At 50.4% G+C, this 16,771-nt stretch overlaps 1 protein-coding gene across 14 annotated transcripts in view; it reads left to right on the forward strand.

The window, feature by feature from the left end:
* Positions 1-256: 256 nt before the first annotated feature.
* Positions 257-16,771, forward strand: part of ADGRB1 (adhesion G protein-coupled receptor B1) — a 293,366-nt gene continuing 276,851 nt past the window's right edge. For 4 of the 14 annotated variants that reach the window (XM_074557896.1, XM_074557904.1, XM_074557935.1 and 1 more), the window contains exon 1: positions 336-1,432. The gene's annotated coding sequence lies outside the window, so the exon portion shown is untranslated. Of the gene's footprint in view, positions 276-334; positions 1,433-16,771 lie in introns of those variants that run through there. The other 10 variants (XM_074557922.1, XM_074557913.1, XM_074557928.1 and 7 more) reach the window with 5 other exon arrangements.

A 16,771-nucleotide genomic window follows, 5' to 3' on the forward strand; every position in this document is an offset into this window, starting at 1 on the left:
GGTGCAAAGGCACGGCCGAGCCTGGGGGGTGCTGGGGGAGGTCCCCCCATCCCCGCCCTCCCTTCCCGCAGCTGAGGGGCTGAGGAGCCGCTGCCCCGCTGGTCCCCGCCGCCCTGCCCAGTGTCCCGTTCCCCTTCCCAGGCTGCCAGATCCGAGGGGAGCGACGAGAGAGCCCCAGCACCCCCCTCTCCCTGCCGGTACCCAGGCAGCGGCACCAGCGTCTCTGCGCATCCCTCTGCGGGCGAGCGGCACCGCTCCGTGCTGAGCCTCCGCAGGTTTTTGAGAGAGCGGGGCGGGGAGAGAGGAGGGGGGGGAAGCAGAAGCCTCGCCATCCTCACCACCACCACCATCCCGGCTCCCTCTTCACCTCCTGGCTCTCCCCGCTTAGGGCTAAGCTGTCCCGAGGAGGCTGCGCTGCTGCTGAGCCGGCAGAGCGCTCCGGCTTGTGGCTGGCTCCTCTGTTCCATCCATCCATCCATCCATCCATCCATCCATCCATCCATCCATCCATCCATCCAGCCATCCTCTCCTGCTGGAGGCTAGCGGAGCATGCCCGATGCGATACCGTGTCAGTTCGGGTCCTCGCCTATAGCTGCCTGTTTTACAAAGCTCCGATCCGTGCGTGTGCGTGTGTATGTGTGTGTGTGCATTTCATCCCTCCCTCCTATCCCTCCCTCCCTCCCTCTCTCTCTCTCTCTCTCTCTCTCTCTCACTCTAATGTGTGATCTGGAAAGCTTATAAAAGCCTGATGTAATCCTTAATGCAGCCCCTGGCTACAAAGACTGGATCTAGTTTCAGAGAGAGAGAGATTCAGAAGCAGAATTTAAAATAAATAAATAAATAAATTTTAGAGGAAAAAAAAAGTGTGGGGGGAGAAGAGAGAGAAAGAAGGAAAAGCAGACGAGTGGATTTTAAACAAACATATCTTCCTGAAGAAGACCATTCTTGCTCTTCGCTGCTGGGAAAGCTACTCTGAACCCTGCTGTATATTTTTTTTTTTCCAAAGGAGAAGACTTGATTGTCTGCTTGGATCTAATGATTTACTGGCTTTTAACTGCGTTTTTCCCCTCTCCTAAGGATTCCTCAAAAAACGGCTTAATTATTTTCAGCTTTTCTCTTCTACCTGCCTGTCTGCAGAGACACCAAAGGTTCTCCCTTCCTCTCCCTCCCCACCCCCATTTCTTTTAGGATTTTCCCCCTTTTCCATTTAATATATACACACATATATATTTATATATATAAATGTGTATGTATATATATATGTAGAGGCAAGAGTGGAGGAAGCAGAGGGGGAGAGAGAGAGCTCTGCCATCCTTTTGGACTTCACGCGCTGCCCAATGTTGGGCTGGTTACCCCTGGATATGTTGCTGGTTTCCATTTGGAATTTGACGAAGGGAAGGAGGAGGATATAAAACCTGGGGAGCTCGACAAGGTAAGGGGCTCCCGGCCACAATTCCTTCTTCCACTGAGGGGAGGGAAAAGGGGGAACGCGACTTCTCCGGCTTTGCCTGGAGCGCAGGGGGGTCTGACTCCATCCCCGGGAGAGACGGCGATGGGGGCAACGCTGGGCACCCACTCCTCTCTTTTTACCCCTGGAAACAGCACCCGGAGGATGCTCCCGTCCCCTTCCACTCAGCAATTTGGACTGATAAGAGCGTAATCATTCCCTGATACGGGAAGTTTTAACTTTTGTGCATGCGGGTCCTGTGGGCAAACATCAAGCACCGGCGGAAAATATTGAATGTCTGCAGGCTGCGGAGGGGGGAAATGCAGACGCGTCCCGGGGAAGGGAGATGGGGACTGGGTTTTTGGGGGGGATAGAAGGCAGCCAGGCGAGGGAAGAGGAGCGGGGGATCGCGACAGGAGAGCTGCAGAGCCAGCCGGGGCTGAACTGCAAAGTGCAGCGGCGCCGCGGTGCCTCCGCGGGCAGCCCCGGGGTCCGGGACTCCTCAGCCCGCAATGTTGGCAAACAAAGTGCCGGAAGGACAGACAGCTGCCTGCCCCGGGCATGAATTTACCCTCGTGGCAGCTTCCTGCCTTCCCCCTTTCCCTCGGGGTGTGGGGGGGTCCGTTCTTGCCTCACTGCTTGTGTGGCACCTACCCAGGGCTGGAGGAGGCGATGAGCTCCTCATGTGCTCCCCCAAATTGCCATTTCTCAGCACTTGGTTTCACAGCGGGGGTGAAAATTAACCTTTAGCCTCCGCAGAGTTCCGAGTGTGGCACAGACACACAGATACACAGACACACAGACACACACGCTGCTCCCGGGGATGCTGGCACCCAGGCAAGGCTTTGCCTTTCTTTGGGGAGCGGGGGGGAGAGCGGGTGGAGAGAGAGAAGGAGTCTCCATCAGGGATGCGTAATTACAAAGCATCTTGTTCTGAATCACCCTGTGTGGGAATGAACCGCAAAATTTGTCTCTCCCTCTTCCCCCACCGCCCCCTTGCCTTTCACGGCCTGACATTCGCTGATGGAGGGCGGCTGTTGATGCATCCTCAGACTTTCACCGAGAGGTGTTTCAGCCATGGCTCTGCCAAGGGGAAGAGAGGGATCCAGGGGGATCAGGTGGAGGTTTCAAAGGGACTTCTCAGTCCTGGCTGAGAGCAGGCACCGAATGGAAGGCACGGGGGTTGCAGATGAACTCTGCCAGGTACCTTCGGCTGTGACTCACACTCGTGTCCCTGATCCTGCCCTGGCCAAGCAAACAGCCCCTGTGAATCAGCGGCACGGAGAGCAGCGGGGAGGGAGGGGAGCATCAAGGCAAGGTCAAAGGGATGGAGGGCACAGAGACACCCCCTGCCATCCCTGACCGCCCCATCCCTTCAGAGCCGGGGCTTTCCGATCAACGCAGCTCCAGCACTGGGTCTGCCGAGTTGCCAGGGCCAGCTGACAGCTGATGGCTGAGGGAGGAGGAAGAGGAGGAGGAGGGGAGGAAGGGGGCTGAGGAAGAGCGGAGCTACTTTGACAGATGCCCAAAGCTGCGTGCGCGGCAGAGCGAAAATCGCAGCGCCTCGAAAGCCTCGCTGGGAGGGAGCCAGGGATGCTCGGGGTGCAGGGGGCACCTCCCCAGCCCCGAGACCTGTTGATCACTTCAGGTTTCCTCTCACCTGGCCAGGCAGAGCCTGAGGAAAGCCAGGAGGGCTGAGCCCCCCGGAGTTGCCTGGTGACCTCCGTGGTGTAGCGGGGAGGGCTCTGTATTAATGATGATGACTCTGCTTTGGCTGGTGCTGAAATATCTGTATTATCTATTATCAGCTGGGAGACCAGGCTGGAGGCTTCGCAGGGCTGGGATCTCGTCCAAAGTCCGGGCTTGCTAAAGGAAACAAACAACTCCCCGTGCATATTAAGTAGGTCCCTAATTAATTAATGACTCATTAACCTGGGTCCCACAGTCCTTCCTGTGCCCAAGACCTCGCTGAGGAAGAGGAAGGAGGTGGCAGGGCAGTGCTGTGGAGGTTTTTACCCTTGGAGGGTGCTGAGGAATTGCACCAGCACAGCCAAGCCGCACTGCCAGGGGACGGGGCAGAGCCAGACAGGGGACACAGGAGAGGGCTGAGCACACAGGACATCCTGCCTGAGGGGTCTCGGAGGGGCACAGGGGTTTGGAAACCCAGGGGACCTCGATAAACTGCTCTGGGTGTTACAGAGGGGTCAGGGTGCAGCATCACTCCTGCTGTGGAGGATGAAGGGGGAAACCAGAAAGGAGCTGGCACAAGGCACAGCAAGGGCAGGAGCAGGGCTCTTGGTGCTTTTCATAGCACTTGAGATGGTGTTGCGGTGCCCTGGGTGCAGGGAGAAGAGCTTGGAGCCCCCGGAATCGACCAGTGAAGGTTTTCAGGCTCAGGGAAGCGCTGGCTGCAAAGCTGAGGGGATTTCTATTAATGACTGTAGCCCCTTCTCCTTAGGTGATGGAAAATGAGGCAGGGACTGTGTGCCAGACCCCATACCCGGGATGGGAACTGTGTGTGTGTGTGTGTGGGACCCCATCACACCCCAAAGGCAACCACCACGGCTGGGGGAGCACCTCACATCCCATCCTTTGCCACCCCGGCAAGACCTGCATCCCCCTGTGCCCCGCAGGCACCCAGAGGTGCTCTGGGACACCCCCACAACCCTTCCCTACCCTACAGCACCCCACAAACCCCCTTTACAACCACGCCAAACTTAGCAAAACCCCTTAACCCACACATCCCACTCCATCCCTCTCACAGCATCAGGAGCATCCCCGATGCAACCCCTCGGTGGGAGAGGTTGGGAAAAGGCGTCAGGCATCGGGCATCTCCACCTAGTGCCAGGGTTCCCCCTCAGCCTCCCCCATCCCCAGGGCGGCAGCGGGAGCGGGGGGAGCTGCCGGGGGCGGCCAGGGCTTGCGGAGAGCGGCGGGGAGGTGGCGCTCGCCGCCCGGCTATCGCCGCTCGCCACCCCCGGAGCGCTCGGATGCTCGGCAGAGCCCGCGGAGCGATGCTCTCCGCTATTCCCCCCCGCTAAAAAAAAAAAATACAAATAAATTTTAAAAAATCAACCCACCGCATATCTGGGGCTCGCAAGAAGCGCTGGCTCCCACCCCGCACCCGAAACGCGAAACCCATGGGGTTTATTCCCACTCTCCAGCTTCGCCTTCGCGTTGAGTTTTTGTTCCCCCCCCGCGCCCAATGTTTTTGGTTGCTTTTTTTTTTTTTTTACCATGCTCTCCCGCACGTTTTATCCCCCCTCCTCCCCTCTTCTCCCCAATTTCAGCATCCTTGTGAAAGCAGAGACTCCCGCCGCCTCTCCACGGGAGTGGAAGTGATGCCGAGTGCAGCTCTGTTACTCCCATGCCCAGAATTGGGAAGGGGCTCGGAGGCAGCCCCCAGCTCCAAGGGGTTTCCACACCATCCCTCACTTCCTGCAAGTGGCAGAAAGGGATGCCCGAGCACTTTGCTCCCGGGAATACACCCGTGGTATCATCCAGCAGGGATGGTGCCCATGCTCCAGGGGGAGATGGCAGAGGGGCTTCCTGCAGTGTGGGTGGCTTTTCTTTCCCAGTTTTTTTTGATGAAAAGGAGAAGGGGAAGCTTTGTGCACACAGACCCAGCCTCACCCCCTCCCGTTGCTCAAGTGCAGCAGGCAGGAAATCCTCTGTCATCGATACCTGTTGCAGGGTGTGTCAGCTTGGCTCATTAATTAGCTCCAGGAAAACCTGTGCTGGTAAACAAATGGTTCCGAGCTTTTTCTCCAGGCCTTGTGGAATGCTGGTCCCCACCTTTCCAGGAGAGGTGCAAAGAGAGAGGAGTGCTTTCCTCAAGATGGATGACAGGCTGGCTGTGGAACCAGCTCGCCTCCTCCCCTCGGAGAAAATTCACATCCCCAGGCGAGACTCCAAAGGGAAGGGAGCTGGCACCTGGCCTGGAGGTTTGCAGGAGGGTCCTGCTCAGTGTCACAACATGCTGGAATGGCTAAAATGTGGCTGCAGACAAAGCCTAGGGGTCCCCAGCACATCCCAGTGCTCACCATTCACAGGATGCTCCCGAGTCCTTCTCATGGCTCCTTCCCCAAAATGCCCTAGGTTCTCTGCTTGCCTGGAGTTTGCTGGGATAAAAAAAGGGCAGGAGTGCGACGCTTCTGTTTGGGGGAACTTGGCTAAGAGTTAAATGCTGATGGGGGTTGATGTCCATCCATAAATTTGGGTGGGGATTTGGGAGTCTGAAGCAGAGGAAGAAAAGGACTGGTGCACAGTTCCCAAGGTGGGGACAGGGGTCTCCTTCTTGGCATCTCAGCTGCCTTGAACCAATCTCTGCCAGAGAAAAAAACAGCATTTGAATGACCCATCTGTGCTGGAGAGGCAGGGGTTCTTTTTGACTTGAAATGCACTGCTTTCCTTTAGATTAAATATTAGGAAGAAATCCTTTATTGTGAAGAGTTGAGGCACTGGCACAGGTTGCCCAGAGAAGCTGTGGCTGCCCCATCCCTGGGAATGTGCAAGGCCAGGTTGAACAGGGCTTGGAGCAAGCTGGGACAGTGGAAGGTGTCCCTGCCTATGGCATGGGGGTGGAATGAGATGATCTTTAAAGTATCTTCCAATCCAAACCATTCTGTGATTTTATGAGTTATACATAGCCCCATCAGATGCCAAATCCACAGGAGATCAGCCCTCTAAGTCCAAAACCACCATGGCAGGGAGCTGTGGCAATCCTCATTTCCCCAAGTCAGGACCACCATAGATGCCATCCCAGTCTCCAGCATCCCAGTGTTTGGAGGTCCCACCTGCCCTGTACCCTTCCCTAATGCTCCTGCTGCCAAAAAGGCAATTCTTCCACTCCATCCCTGGCCCATTACTGGGGGCATTTTATTCAGACCTAAGAAATCATCAACTGGAAGCCAAACTTCTCTCCTGGAGAGCAATCTGGAAGGGCAGCCCACGAGGGGAGTGTAATTCCCTTTCCCTTCCATGCACTCCATGTGATATTTGGCTCTCTAATGTGGTTTGCAGAGTGCTGAGGCTACAAAGCGCAACAATAAAATAAATTAAAAAAAAAAATAAAGAAAAGGAAAATGAGCAGTAAATGAAGTCCTTTCAGAACATCCATTTGTCGTCACATCTCGAGTTCAGAATTTCCTCGCGGTGCCTCTCGGAGCGAGGGTTTTGTATTAGTCTGATTATGCTGAGATAATCTGTCATGTTGCTCCAGGAAGCTCTGAGGGAAGAGGACAAAAAAAAAAAAGGAAAGGAAAGATAATATTTTAAATCAGAGGGCTGCTAGATTGGTGACTCTGTCTGGCAGACACACATCACTGCCCCCTTTATGAAAATTTTAATTGGTTACCTCTGTCAGAGAATATGAGAGATTTGCTGATTTTAATTTCTTTGAGAGAATCACTCCCTGCCAATGTTATCAAAATTAAACCGGAGATGGTTTCTTACTTTCCTTCTCCCACTCCCTCTGCATTTTCTCCTGAAATATCCCTCCCTAAAAGATTGATTAAGGAGTAACCAGCTGATGACAAATGAGCTGTTGAAGTGGCAAACTCTGCCCTGCTTGGTGTCCTGCCTTATCCCTGGGACAGGGAGGATCAGGGAAAGCAAACAGCATGTGGAGGAAGAATGGACAGAGACCTAGTAAGGAAATACAGATATTTTTGGGGAGGGGTAAAAACTGGAACAGATGGGTGTCACCTCTTGTGGTGCACTGCATGTTGGCTGAAGTGAGTGTATGAAACCAGATATATAAAATATAAATTCCTGCTTCCAGTGTTTCAAGTACCATTGTGGTTTTAGCTTGGTGATTTGCTCCAGGTAGAGCTGCTGTTTGCTGGCTTGATGTGGCCTGGGAGCAGGGCAGAGGAATCCTGCATGTGTTTGGGATCACCATTTCGTGCATGCCACATGCATGTCCTGGTATTTATTGTTGCCAGCTCTTTTCCTGAACCCTGAGTTTTGGTCAGAGGCAGGTCCTGTGACATCCCCTGCCATGATTTCAGCACTCCCACCTGCAGGCTCACCTTGTCAGCTGCCTGTTTCCAGGCTGGCTTTGCTAGATGGAGATATTCCCTCAGTTTTTTGAGCTCAGCTGGCCTATAACAAAGTCCTTGCTGTTTGCAAAATGGCTCTTTTCTTCCTCCCCTCTGTCAGCTATTAGGAATATCCCATTCCTGGCAGACGTGCCCTATTCCATATTCATTGAGAATTAGCACGGCTCTCTGTCTCCATGTTTTTGGGATAGGGGTCATCATGATATCCTGCTAGAATAGATTTGGAGCTGAAATGCTTTGTCTCTGTCCCACCTGTCTCCTGCCTCCCTGGGGATGATCCTGCAAGCCAACAGCTCCACAAACTGATGAAGTTTGGGTTACCCAGCACCAAACCCCTGTGGCCGATTTTAAAAACTGCTGTAGTTCAATTCTCTCTGTGGGCCAAGGACAGGGGTCAGGGCACACTTAATTAAGACTGGTCTTTCTGCAGGTTGGTGTTTTCTCATTTGTGAAATGGGGAAGCCTAGCTCCCTCCTTCCCTGTGTGGCTCCGTGCCAGCTCTGTGTCCAGCTGGATGTGGTCAAATAACATTTCCTCTGGGATCCTGAGGTGAAGGGCAGCAGCTGAGCCCCAGGGATGGTTTATTCTTCTTGTGCCTTGACTGTGAGCACGTGTCCACCCTCAAACATTCCTCCAGAGCCATCTTTTCCTGTCCTTTCTCAGTCCTGAATTTCTTGAGATCCTTCTATAACTGAAGCAGGCAATTCTCCCACACCTTCCTTGGATTTCCTCTGGATTAAACATCTCCTTTTCCAGGAGAACCTCATGGAGCACTGCAAAACACTCCTTTGTATAGTCCAGCCCAGTTGGATACTCCAATCAATCAAGGAGTCAGGCTTTGTGCTGGATGTTGTTGAGCAGCAATGTAACAATGGAGATCTCCTCCAAACAAATATCTGCTGGTTCCTGAAAATGAAAGTCGATACACCTTCACAAGGAAATCTGTCCCAGTGGGGTCTTTTGTATCGAAAGCCCTGTTGGTAGATTTATTCATTGTGCAGGGCCCTTCCCTTAACAAGTCAGTTATTCATTGGCCATTGCTCCAGGGCGTGGGGAATTTATGGTCATAGTCCTGTAATCAGATATTTTGTTATAGAGGGCTTTGCCACCATGAAAGGGCTGAATAAATCAGTATGCAGCAGAAATTGATCCTCTCACAGGCTATTTCTGGATTCAGCTCCTGCTCTAAGAGTTTTTCTCCCTTCTGGAAGTGAAGCCTTTGCATGTTTGCCCTGTGGTCAGGTCTACCAAAGCTCTGCTTTAGTGCCTCTGTACAGACAGACACACACTTAGTTCTGCTTTCTGGGCCTGATTTTTGTTCTGAGATACTTCAGGTCCATGCTGCTGCCATTTCCCGGCCAGAAAAAAAAAATTCTCCATCACCTGACTTAAACATCTGCAGGTTGGAAAGAATTGCTTGAAAAGACTTTAATTCAACTGCTGGGGAAGAAAGGGAAATCTGATTTTGAGTAGCTGCATTGGTGCCTTAAGTACTAAAGAGCTTGGCCTGCTAATCTCCTCTTCTCAGATGTTGTTCCACAATCTGATCAGCTCTATTGAGCTGAAACAAGGGTTAATTGCTAACAAAATGCTCCACACCTTCCTGCCTACAAGGAAAGGGGCAAGGGTGAGCCCCTTGCTTTTTGCAGCTTAGTGCAATCTCACCATGTGCAGCTGATGGTGGGGGAATTTGACTCTTGCATGTGCTCCAGGAATATCTGTGTGTGAAGGTAAAATTACAGCAGAGCCTCTGATTTTTATGGCAGAAATCAGGGATGGGAGGAGAGGAAAAATCTCTGTAACCTAGCAGCCTGCACAGCTGCTGCCTCCCAGGTCGTGGGTGATGTTAAATGTTTAAATGTCAATGAACCTCCCCCCTGAGCAGGGCTGAGCTGTCTTGGCTCTTACACTGGGGATGGAGCTTGGCACTGCTGTGGTTCCTCTGTGGTCAGACACTGCCTTGCAAGCGTTCCCCAAGGCACAGCATCTTTCTAGGGAAACTCTGAGGGCTCCAGGGGTGGGTCTTGGCTTAACGAGAGTCTGTGACAAAAGACATTCCTTGCTTGGTCTGCTCTGGTGAGTGCAGCCCAAACTGTGATAAGGAGTATGTGAATTATGTCCACCTGTGGGAAGACAAATGCTGAGGGTCTCTGAGCTGCCCACATCTCAGTAGAATCACAAAATCCACTGCGTTGGAAGGAAAACACAAGGGCCATTGAGCTCCTAGACCTGCACAGAACAGCACCAAGAATCCCCCATGTTCCTGAGAGTGTTGGCCAAACTGGAACTCTGGCATGCTCTGACCACTTCTCTGAGGAACCTGTTCTGGTTCCTGACCACCCTCTGGATGAAAAACCTCTTCCCTGTTCCAATATAAACCTGTCCTGACACAGCCCCAAGCTTTTCCATCATATCCCATCACTGGATACAGCACTGCCCTCCCAATCACTCATTCTAGCACCTCCAGGTCAGCCATGAGGGCAAGCGAAGAAATAATCAGACAGTGAATTAATGTTCACTGCATATTCTGAATGCTTTAAAAAAATGACATGAACAATGTTAAATATTTCCTGTCCTGTGTCGCTCGCTGGCTCCTGTCAGCTCGGGGTTTTCAGATATGTTACCAGGGATAGCAATGCTGTCAGGACTTTCAGAGTCTCCAGATGGAGATGATGCTACAACCAGCAGGAGAGATGGTGACAGGCAGAAGAGCAGCAGAGCTGGGAGGGCAGGGGGGAAGCTGGGAGAGATCCCAGAAAAATGCCAGTTGGCTGGGGGATCCACTTAAGTGGGATGAGTGGAAATACCAGGAGGGGCATCCTTTGCTGTGAGAGCTGGCATGATTGTGGATGTACCCAAGGCATCCCTCGGGGAGCAGAAGCTGTGGGAAGTGCCTGCAGGCATGGAAATGCCACTGGAAGTGACATTCTCCAGATGGGGAATCCTCAGTGTGGATATCCTCTACCAAAATGAAGGAAGATGGTGAAGCAGCTTGCAGGAGGGGAATTCCAGAGGCCCCTTCCACCTTCAAGAATCTGTGATTCTTGTATGTGAATATGTGGAGGTGGGACACAAGTACTGCAGGTTTTGATGCCCTCACTAGACACAGATGCCCCCAGGAGCTGCCTCCTGGTGGGCAGGAGGCCTGCGGGGTATTCAAAGGTGTGCTGGGGGAAGAACTGAAGGCTGTTTTGCAGGACAAACTCCAGTGTGGGGCTGTGTGGCAGCAATCTTTGTGTCGTCCTCCTCAAAAGGGAGGAAATCTGATAGGGATGGAGATCTGGGGTCTGAAATCCGAGGTTTTGAGTGGAAGAAAAACCTTTTGTAATGGTGCGAGACAGGCTTACAACCCCTCTAGCAGAGACTGTCCTTCCCTGTGTTTGGACAAAGGCCTGGTTTGATGTCCTGTTGACTTGATCTCAATTTTCTAGACAAGGCCCTTCTTGCCAATTTCATACCCCTGCATCTCTCTGGAGTCTTACACTGATTTTTTTGGCTGGGCTGTGACCAGAGGCAATCCCACAGCATCTTTGGTCAGAAATGTGCACTCACCCTGCCCTAAAATGTGACGCTTACATTCTTTTATTCCCATATCTCAAAATACTCATATTTTTGTGGATATCTTCTTCTGTTGTCCTGGGAAAAGACTTGGCTTGTTCTGCAGTTGGTTTTCCAGGATGTGGAAAGGGGGCTACTCCACCAAAAGCTGCAATTTCTCCTTCCTTGTTCTGTAGTGCTGATGTCTGGTGGGTCCTTCCCTTGCCTGGTTTGGCTTTTGACTTGTGATTAGAAGGAATTATTTTCCCAAAAGGAGCTCTAAGACCATCCTGGAATGCCCCTGAGAATATCACCTGGTTGCCAACAGCATCAGGCACAATATGGGACAAACTGCTGGGGATGGGAAAGATGGCTGATAAAACCAACTATGATCCCTAACAGCTCTTTGTGTCTTTGTTGGATTGGAGCTCATTTCAAAAGCCTGAGAGAACTGAACCACCTTCCTCTTCCCTGCCTTGAGCAGGCCTTAAACGCGTTTGTAGAAGATCCCACCACAATTTTCTCCATTTTGCCTGGCAAGGAGAATGTGGGACAAACAAAGCACTGATTTTTTTTCTCAACTTCTTTCCCTTGCTCAGAAGAGTGGTTGGATGTAAATGGGACATGGCTCTTCCCAATCCTGGAGCTGGGTCAGCAGTGCTGTGCTCTGACAGTGCTCAGCACAACGGGCACAGCGCCTTCCACGTGGGCTCAAAACCCTCCCTGCAACCTCCTGCTCTCATAAACGCAATTTATGAGCCTCAAGGTGCCCAGCAGGCTGAGGAGAGGTGGTTATTAAAACCCCAGCTTCCCACCTCAAATTACAACCCAAATGCTGTGTTTGTTTCCCACTTCACGCCGTCCCTCGGGGGTTTTCCTTCAGCGCTGAGCCCTTTTGAAGTTGCTGCTGATTACAGAGCAGGCAGTGTAATAATCTCCCTGTGGAAGGTATTTGGAGCTGGGGGGAAGGAAATCAATCACCCCCCAGAGCAGGGATCACAACTGGGGTGGGGGATTAATGGTGCTGCCCAGCCAGCCCTTCCATCAGGGGCTCATCCTGCTCTGGAGGCTGCAGCTCCTTAGACAGTCAGAGAAGGAGCATTTCAAAGAGGGTTTAAGCCCTGCAGATTGGCTCCCAGTCTGGAAGGTGACTTCAGTGCTGTAATTATTCTGTCCAGTCACCCTCATCAAGCACTGGCAGCTGGAGCTCTTCTTGAACCCTGATTTTCTCAGTTTTTGTGGTGACTTGATTGGCTGTTCCCTGGCTCATCAAAGGACTGAATCATTTAAAGTTATTATGCTTTATTTCTTCCCAAATTATTGACCAACACTATCTTGTGCCTCTGCACTTTTCCTGATGAGCCTTTTTGGATTTGCATCACTTGATCACTGTGTGTTGCACAACACTGAATATGAGCATGGCCAATGCAGAAATCCTGGGCACAGAGGCAGATGCTGGTCTGTGGCTTGAATTAGATGGAAAGTGAACCTCTGGCAGAGCTGAGGTCAACATCTGGAGGTCTTGGGATTGTGCTTCATCTCCAGCTCAGCCCTTTTCCTCTGTGAAGTTCCTGGAGAGCTGTTACTATCTCTGAACTGGTTCTTTGCACCCTTTCCCTCAGGAGAATTTTTTTATTTATTTGGACATCAGGACTCCTGCAGGTGAGTCTTGTCCTCCAGATGTTCTTGACTTGATCCACAGCAGATCCTGGATGTCTGCAGCATTTGGATTTTGCCAAATATTAACCATGAATAGCTTTGAAATGTGCAACAGCACAAAGCCTGGCATTTTTGCATTGGTGTGATAGGCAGATTTGGGAGGTGCAGGGCACCATCTGCTGATTAATGGCTGTTTCCTTTTATCCCATAAATTCGTAGTGAGCTATTAGCTGTAGCAACTGTTCTTACCCTGTAAGAATGAAATCTCTAACACTGGTAAATATTCAAGGTGAGAGAATGGCAAGGAGACCTGGGTAAATACGATGCTGTTGTTGGCACCATCGTGGCTGGTAGAGGTTCTGGCTGGTGTGGAGCATGGTTATGGTCTGTAAAATCAGATTTTCTGAGACATCTTTCCTTCTTAATTCAGGAGTGGAGGTGGGTTTCAGAGTTTGTCAGAGTTTCTTTCCCTTCTGGTTAATCCTTGCAAGTACTTTGTTCTTCCAGCATCTCTCGTGTGTGCAGGGGTATGAACCCTTGCAGATCTTCAATCAATGAAATATCACATCAAATGTTAATTAACAATACAGGCCAGGGCTTGTTCTTTGACTCAGTGACCTGGTGGAACTCGCTGCCACAGAACAAAACTCTCACTGTCTCCCCATCTGTGATTTATTCCTGATCCTAAGATTTATTAGCAATAATCCCTGCCCCATGCCATCCCCTGGGTAGAATTTGGTATTTCCTGGGTAGAAAATCCATGGTGGGGGTGGATTCCACACAGAATCATGGAATATCCTGAGTAGAAAGGGATCCACAAGGATCATTGAGTCCAACTCCTGGGACAGTTCATCAGATGGTTGCTAAGACTGGATTCTGTCCCACAGCAGCCCCACAGTTCAATTGCAGGCAAAAATGACATTTCTGAGGGAAATAATGCTAATAAATAATGAGTGAACAGCAGAAAAAGAAAGGCTAAAATGAGAAGGAAGCCACTGGCATCGCAGTCCAGCACAGTGGAGTGTGGCAGCTCAGATGAATCTCCAACATAACCTTGACCATCTGAGCTGCTTTCCTGAATCCAACCTTGCTGTTTCATGGAATTACAGAATTGATAAAATTCAAAAAGACCTTCAAGACCATCAAGGCAAAAATATCAGCCCAGCATCGCCACTACCAAATTCCCAATCATCCATGTCAACAACACCACTGTCACCACGTTCACCATCATCCATGTCTACACATTTCTGAGCACTTCCAGGGGTGATGACCCCACCACCTGCCAGTGCAGTCCATTTCAATATTTACAGCCTTTACCATGAAAAACAAAAATCCCGATATCCAAATTAAACCTAATCTAATTCTTTGATGAATGCTCATGGCTTGCAGAGCAGCACCAGTCCAGTGCACACAGAAAGAGACAGCCAGGCTTGGCAGCACTATTTTTTTGTCCAAGTTTCAGTGACTTTCAGTGTCTGGGCAGGCTCTTGGCTCCTCCTTTGCACCACTTCTCAGCAGTAATGAGGTAACACACCAGTGACTTCCCTGAGCATCTGTTTCATGGGGGAAGTGATTTTCCTCACTGCTGTACTGATTGGAAGTGGAACAGCCTTCAGTCCTGTGTTATGTTCAGGGGGCACCGAGTCTCCCACAGGCTCTGAGAGCTTTTATCCACAAATGCCAACCTGTAACCCAGCAGTGGCTTCAAAACCATATTTGCTTGTGAGACAAAACCTGATAATTTCTGGCCATTCAAAAGCATTCAGGAACATCCTAAATTGTGTCCTCTGGGCTGGGTTACAATGTCAAGTCTTTTGTGTTTCAGATTTTTCTGTATGATTATTGGAGCAGGGGGATGGAGTCACTACATGAGCAATCAAGAACTTTCCATCCCCTTTTTCACCACCACTGGGGCATTTAGATGAACCCCAGGGCATTTTCTAATCCTCTCCCCCTCTTGTGCCATATTTAGGGCTTGGTAAACCAAACAGGGATAGGATACAGATCCAAAACCTGGCCTGGTTTTGTGCAGGCTGTTTAATTTTTAGAAATGGTTCAGAACATCTTCTCAGGCAGCATTCTCTCATCCCAACACTGGTCCCAGTTCAGAGGAAAACGTGGCCAGGGACTGTTCCCAGCAGGGACATGAGTCACCTTCTGGCAGGGAGAGGGGTGAAATCCTCAGCTCTTGTTGCCCTGTGCTCATTTTGAGTGAAGCAGCAGCTCGTGGGCTGAGATGCCTGTCTGGGGGCTCCTCTCTGTGCTGTAATATCCCCCTGCCACAATGCACTTTTACAGCTCCATAGATCACTGGGTAAAACCCACATTTAATTCTATGGTAAGGTCACTTTTTTACTTAAAAGGGACAGAATGGATTTAATTTATAATCCTCTCCAACTTTATGGCTTGCATTTAGAGTTATATCTATTATGTAGTGCCAAACACGTATTATAAAAATTGATTCCCCCCTTTTCTCCTCCCTAGATTTGCTGTGTCAGGCAGATTCTGATTGCCCTCCCCTTTGCTTTAAGCCAGAAGATAGACTGAGGTGGTGGATCTAAACGTCAGGGATGACATCTGAGCCTGCAAATTGCAAGTTTATAGGGAATGGAACTGGCCCAGATCTATTCCTGGGTGTTTGGGAAGGAACACCATCTCTGCCAGCCTGTCACAATGCAGGACAGGAGGACAGAGCTGCAGGCTGCAGGGGAAATTGCAGCTCAGAGTCACGGTGAGGTGCAAAGGGGTTAGTAGGTGACCTGGTGTTGGTGTCTGGGTGTGGGTCCTGCCATGGCCACGTGATGTGGGCACATCCCTTAAATTCAACAGCAAATTTTAGGCAAGGGACATAATGTTCAGAGGAGGTCATAGTGAAGAATTGTTATTTTTTTATTCCAGGAAAGTCTTCAGACAGTTTTTAAGGGAGTTTCAAGGAGGGAAGAGAGGGAATGGGGTGACACCAAGAGGAAATTACCCTAAATTTGATCTTTACCTGCCGCACTTGTGTTCTATACCCACATTTTGGCACCTTGTCACCTGTATCACACCTTAAATAAGTTCAGAGGTGTTTTTGCAGAGCAGAGGACATCAGAGAGGGGCAGAGAAGGAAAGGCAGCAGCAGGAATTGTTGTGGTTTTTGGGAATTGTTGTGAACTCCTTTGGCCAGGAGTGTCCGTCCCACAACAGCTCCGTGGGTGCTGTGACTCGTGGCAGGAGTTGGGTAAAGCTGCAGAGGTGCCTTCCCTTGATTTAGAGGCTTCCAAGAGGTGATGCTGGAGAACTTAGAGGGAGATTTGAGCCTCAGTCAGGGCTCTGACAGGAATGGGAGCAGCCCTAGATCCCAGTCCATTCTCTGGGAGGGCAGCAAGGCGGGATCTGCCTCCCTCTCTTGCAGCTGCATTCCTGTGGCAACATTTTTCTATCTCTGTGATTAAGTTGTGCTCATAAAATCTTTACCAAACCCCCCAGACAAGCTGTTAACTGCCCTTTAAAGCTGAGCTGGGGAGAAATGAGCCACATTTGCCTACACACAGCCCTGGCCATGCTTGATTGAGAGACTGCAGTAAAACTTGAGCTATAAATAAAACACATGTGCCTGTGTCCACAACAGTGTTCTCCTGAGAAGATGCCATTTGCTTCAAGACTTCAGTGAAATATCCATATTTTCAGCCTCCATTTATATTAATGAGTGGATTTTTTTTTAATTGTGGGGCTTTTTTAGATGTTGTTTTTTGTTTGATTACATATATTTTAAATTCTCTCCTTTGTTACAATGAGAATAAGGCAACAAAGGAGACTCAGAGACATGAAGAAGGTAGCAAGGGACACTTGGACCAAAATACCTGCTAGTGGTGAAAGAAAGCACCACTTGGTTGGGATGTCAGGGGTGAAGAAAGATCCCTCATTCCTTGAGCAGGTTCACACTGCTGCTCCTCCTGAGCCTTTTTCCTGAAAGCCAGGCTTGGTTTAACTTGCAATAGAACAATCCTCTCTGAGTGGAGAGATCTTGGGGCTCATCTTTGCTCGCTGAGTAATGAAACAAAGCCAAACAAAAAAAAATTGGAAA

This window comes from Zonotrichia albicollis, chromosome 1, assembly GCF_047830755.1.
Source record: "Zonotrichia albicollis isolate bZonAlb1 chromosome 1, bZonAlb1.hap1, whole genome shotgun sequence".
Taxonomy (NCBI): Eukaryota; Metazoa; Chordata; class Aves; order Passeriformes; family Passerellidae; genus Zonotrichia; species Zonotrichia albicollis.